This window comes from Telopea speciosissima, chromosome 8 (genome assembly GCF_018873765.1).
Source record: "Telopea speciosissima isolate NSW1024214 ecotype Mountain lineage chromosome 8, Tspe_v1, whole genome shotgun sequence".
NCBI classification, from domain to species: domain Eukaryota; kingdom Viridiplantae; phylum Streptophyta; class Magnoliopsida; order Proteales; family Proteaceae; genus Telopea; species Telopea speciosissima.
In genome coordinates, this window is record NC_057923.1 from 700640 (window position 1) to 706981 (window position 6342).

The following is a 6342-nucleotide window of genomic DNA, read 5'->3' on the forward strand; positions in this document are numbered from 1 at the left end:
GAGTGAAGGAGTTACTCAACAGGGTCACTACTGTCCGATTGGGGAACACCAAGATTGAGGTTGTCTGTGAATGGTTGGATCGGAATTTGGATCCAGTGTCGTTTTGAAAATGATTTTTGCAAAACCTATTTAAGATAAAATGATTGATTATATATAGTTATTTAATTAAAATGTTTTATTGAGTTTTGCGGGACCCGATCAGATATACAGATACTTTTATATGGACATGTACTATGGAATGGGGTTTTGCAGTAATAGTGTACATGCCCTAGATTCCATAATGATGGTGTTGATTAGTGGATGGGTGGTACATGTTTATTATCATGTAGGGGTTTATTTTGAATTTGCTAATATAATTGGTTATTTATTTAATTAATGGATATGGTGTTAATTGTAATTATTCATAAATTAAAATAATTAATTAATTATACTATTCCCTATTAGATTCTGCTTCTTCACCAATTAGAAGCACTTTAAGATTAAACAAGATTAAGCCAATAAAGAGAGAGAGAGTCAGACTCTCACTGGGATTTTTCCCATCTAGGGATTTAGAAACCCTGGCTTTATGTAAACATAAAAAATGCAGAGGGGGTTAGTGCTCCACGTTTTTGGCAGTGCCCCCTCTCATACGTTTTTGGCTCTCCCTCTCTCTCTTGTTATCGCTTCTCTTCCCTTCTTCTAGCTCTAGGTATTTTGAGAATTAGGGTTTTGAAAACCCAGATCTATGACTGAGGAACTGAAGGGGATCTAGGATTGGCTTGGAGAATCTTGGATGTACCATTGGAGGTTCAGATCTGTTTACTTGGAGTGCTCATTGGAGGAAGAATAACTGTTTATTGGAGGAGCAACACCTGAAGCTCATCAGGTTAGCAAATTTATGTTAATTCTTGTTGTTTTAATTTTATAATTAATCATGGGATGTGAAATAACCCGAATCGATTCCGTTCCGCTGCGCATTTGGGTATGGGATGGATCCCTCTTTCCATGGGATGGAATAGAGATGTGTTTTCTCCTTGACATGGATCCCATAATTTTTATGGGACATCAATGAGATCGACTGGGCATTGGTTTGTCATACCAAACCCTAATAGGGTCACAGTAGGGTGCCCATGGGCGACCATGGAAAATCCTAAAAATTAAAAATATGATGCCCACGCAAATTTGGGGTGTCCTGGGGACAACTCTGGAGATCCCAAGAGTTGGGAACTCAAAGTATAATGTTTATTGGTTTACCAAGGTGGACCAAAATGATCCCATGAACCGTAGCATTGCCTACGAAAGGAAACTAAACCAGGGTAGAGAAGATCCAATGAACCAACCCTTGCCTCCAGCAGGCACACAATAGAGTATATCAAACTCAAATTTCATTCAATCAAATCTGTATATCTCGATAAGGTGCTTAAATGTACAAAGAAAAAGAAAACAAAGACTCCTAATTGAATCCTGAGATAAAATCTGAAACCAATTGGTACTCCATCTCCTAACTTGCTAACGACTGTTAAACATGAATAAAAAATTACGATTCGACTTCGTTACCCCATCGGATGAATCTGTCAGGAAATACACCCAAAACAAGATGTCTGAGGAGACCCACATCTTCGATCATTTGATTGAGATGGACACGATGGTTGTACAACTCGATAGGTCTTTCGTTTTCTTTTTTTATAGATTAGAAGATAAGGGAAAAAAATAAGAAAATGGAGATGGCGGCAGGGGGAAAGATGATTGCTGGTTCGGTTTTGGGTTAGGTGGATTATAAAAGGGATACAAGGTTGAAGGAGCAGGTGGGGGTGAAGTTGCAGGAAAGGGGTTGCACGAGGAGAAAGAAGAAGAAGAAGAAGCCCCTTCCCTGTTCTTGCTTCTTCCGCTATCAGATCGAAGAAGACGAAGAGAATAATTTGTATTTGGGTTTTTAACCTTAAGGGTATTATGGGAAGTTCACCCTATGGTAAGGGTAATTTTGTCATTATAAAAGAGTTAACAGAGACTTAACTGCAGACCTAACGGAGTGGACTAAGTTGAAATAAAGTCATAAAGTAAGGGGTGTCTGTGATATTTAGAGAATGTTTGGGGTGTCTGTGAAATTTTCACACCCCTCCCCACTGGTCAAAGCAATGCGACCCTCGGGCTGGATGTTGGTGATATATATATATACATATCACTTAAAAGATTGGAATTTATAAAGGGTTAGGGACGGACATCAATTTGGATCCTTTACTGCCGAGATGCCTGGTAGGACTGTGCTGTCGAGACACAGTGAGGCGGGGAATGACACTTTCAACGACCAACACCCGCGCCAGCCAGCACAAGCGTGTTCGCCGCGAGCAGGACGCCGCTGCACCGCCGCGATCCTTCCTCCGCTGCCGCTGCAACGCGAGCCCACCGCCGTTGCATTGTTGTCATTCTGAGTTCTCTGCCAGGGTTTCAGTTTGACTGTCCCGTCTCCTAAATCCAGGGTTCTCTATCTCAGGTGTGATTGTTCCTTGGAGTATTTTTTCCATTTGAATTTTTTTTTCCTTGGGCATATAAACAAATCACATAATAATTGAGAAGCAAGCTGTTCCAATTGAGATGGTCAAATTGGAAAGCTTTAGTGGCTTTGAATTCAGTTTTTGGAAAATGAGAACTCAATTTGGACTGAAGTACCTCAATATTTTCTACACTGTGATAAATAAATTTTCTGATTGCACGAACCTAACTGAAGCCCAATGGATAAGTGATGAGGACTTTTGCAAAGACTACCTATTGAACTGCCTATCAGATAGGCTGGTAGAGACCTATAGTAGATATAATACTGCAAAAGAGATTTGGGAAAACCTAGAAACCCAATTCCAGAAAGAAGAGGAACTATCAAAGACCCATTTGGTTGATAAATTTATGGATTTCAAGTTTCAAGAAGACAAGGAAATAACTCCTCAAGTAATAGACGTTGAGAACTTGAGAACAAAATTGAACCAAGAGAATATCCCTGTTGTTGATGCATTCTTAGTGGGTGTCATTATTTTCAAGTTACCCTCTACCTGGCATTCCTTTAAAACTGAGATGTATAGGAAGAAAGCACAAGTGGGGCTGGATGATCTCAAACAGTTCATCAGAATCGAATATGATAATAGAGCCAATAACAACTTGGAGATGGTGAAACAACAACAGACATCTGTCAATTTAGTTTCACAACCCAAGAAAAATCCTTGGAAGTCCAAGCCACCTAAGAAAGAACCCCAACAGTTGGAGGCCAAAAAGACTAACTTAAAAAAGAAGGGTAAGTGCCACAACTGTGAAAAGTGAGGTCACTATGCATCTGAGTGTAAGGATCCTAAGAAAGGGAATACTAACACACCAAAGAAAGAAGTTTACATGCTGGTAGACAAGATTGAGCCTCCTAACTTTGTTGCCATGGTTGGTAAAGGCAAGGGGTTGGCTAATACATCTTCAGATTGGTAGTTAGACTCTGAAGCGACTTGTCATGTTTGCAATAATAAGAACCTGTTAACTGATGTTGTTCAAGTAGCAAAGACTGTTACTGTTGCAAATGGAGACATCGTGGAAGTGGCTCAACAAGGGATAGCGAACTTGATTCTATTATCAGGTAAAATACCTATTTTGAAAAATGTTAAAGTCTTTCCTAGATTTGAAAAGAACTTAATTTCAATTAGAATTTTATTTGATGTTGGCATGTCTATTACTTTTAATATTGGTAGAGTAACACTGTCAGTTAACTCTTTCTATTTTGGATGTGCTTATAATTTGAATTGTATGTTTAGGTTGAGTTTAGCTAATGAAACAATAAATCAGGTTAATTATATTTCACTTGATCTTAAAATACTACACTGTTGGTTAGGACATATAAACTATAGGAAAATGCTCAAACTAGCCAAAACTCATAATTAACCATTAGACACTTCAATTAGATTTAACAGATGTGAAGTGTGTGCTCAAACCAAAATAAATAGAAAAACTTTCAAACCAATTTCTAAGAGCACTCAACTTCTTGAACTTATACATTCTGACATTTGTGACTTTAAAAGCTACACAACTAGAGGAGGTTGGAAGTATTTGATAACATTTATAGATAATTTTTATAGATATTGTCATTTATACCTGTTAAAATCTAAAGATGAAACATTTTAAAATTTTATAATTTTCAATAATAGGGTAGAAAATCAGTTGAACTAGGAGGAGCAGTTGTAGCATGGAAGTCCAAGAAACAGACTGGTATTGCTCTGTCATCTATGGAATTGAAACTTTATGCTCTAGCTTCTGCGGGAGATGAAACAGAGTGGATAAAGGATCTAATCATAGATATTCCATTGAGGAGTTTAAAGTTAAGACGATAGTGAATAAATCACTCTTTAATGGAAATAGGAGACACATCAGGCTGAAACAGGCCATGCTGAATTATTGAACAGAACAAGGGATTATCACTTTGATTGATGTGAGATCAAAGGATAATATGGGAGATGCCCTTACAAAGGGATTGAACAAAAATCGAACATTCAAAACTACGGGGGAGATGGGGTTAAAGACCATTTAGTTAGGTCTTAACCTAACTCAGTATTATTTTGAATTATTCGAATCTCATCTAGCCTTGGAAAGCATTCAAGACAGTTTACATGTTTCAGATAACTTAGTTAGGTTACTAAGTATGGGGGTTTGTGAAACCATTCCAAACTTGATGGTGTAGCAAATTTTTCATGTGAAGTTTCCTTACTTCGTTATTCCACAAAGGAATATGAAAAATGTCTGATATGTTTCAATGATATTGTGCTAATCTTTATGTCATTCCAAATTTGATGACATGTCTTTTATAGTATGGTGTACCATTCCAGAATTGATGATACAACATAAATCTATGACTGATATGACGAACACAGTATTCCAAATGGAAATATGGTATGGTCCTTGTGATAGAGACTATATAGGATCGAGTTCTTGTAAGAAAACTTAATGATGATGCTTATTGGTTTTTTATCTTCCTTCAGCCGTATATGGAATGTATTAAGTTCTTATTATTAAACTAGATACTATTGTGCAAATGATTGAATTCATGTTATCTTATGAAATTCATAGTTGACAAATTATAGAGAATGACGAAGATGGAGGAGAACGGTTGAACCTGGATCTCGATGAGGATGATTTACTTGATGAGTAAAGTCACATGGATTGCAAGGACTTTTCCATTTTTCTATTTCTTTTGGTTTAGCCATTTGCATGTGGAACTTCGGATTTGTTGTTGGGTTTAGTTTTGACCTAAAACCTTAGTTTTATTTCTTAAAGTTTACTTACTTGATTTATTGGATTGTTGATTTTCAACTTATTCAATTTATTTTGATTCAATTACTGATTGAACAATGGTTTCTATTCATGTGTGGTAGATATATGTAGAACATAAGAAGAGATTATAAGGGTATTATGATAATATCCCTTTATATGTTCTAATATAATCCTACTTGCGTTATGGCTCAGGCTGTGAGGGGCAACCTAGTAATTAGCCCATCTAACCTAAGTTTCTCTATAATTACTAGCTAGAAGCAGCAACTTGGGTATTCAAAACTTGATATACAAGGTGTAATGCTTTAAGCAACCAGTGCTTAAACCCATTACCTTCAACACTTACTACCCTGTTGGCAGCCAAGGAAATGGAATAATTCACTTCTCGTTTGGGTTCATAAATACCCACCTAGGTTTTTGCAATTTCTAAAATACCCTTTTAAGATCCCATTTCCTTTGCTGCCAGCAGGGTAGTAGGAACACTCCTGTTGCAAGTATAGCAACAAAATTTCATCCTCCCATTAGTCTATATCTCCCCTTGTTTTGGGGAGGCGAGAGATAGACTCTTGGGAGTGGTGGCATAGGCCACAGTCCCAAACAAAAACTACTTCCTTTGCATAATTAGGTTAAATCAAAGATTAGATGGGTACTTTGGTAAATTAAAATCAAATTTTGTATGATATTGTAATTTTCCCAAAATAATTTAATGGGAAAGACAACACTGTCGTGTGCGGCACGGCTCCTGCACCTAAACACAAGGCCGCACGAAATAATCACCACGCCCTTAGGTTTCTTTCTTTCTTTGCATGGGGTGTGGCGGTTATTTTCGACAACCCTGTGTTTAGGCACAAGATGCATGCCGTACGCAACAAGGTAGCATTCTTTTCCCCTAATTTAATACATGACCTAGCAAATCATTTCCATAAGAAAAAAACCCATATTGTATGAGTAGTCCACAAACCTCTTGAGTTGGTTAGATTTTTCTCAATTAAACAAGGGAGAATGATCTCTAAGGTGGCAGTGTGGGGGTGGAGAGGCAACCAATGGTGAGGATGCATGGTAGACAATTCCTCA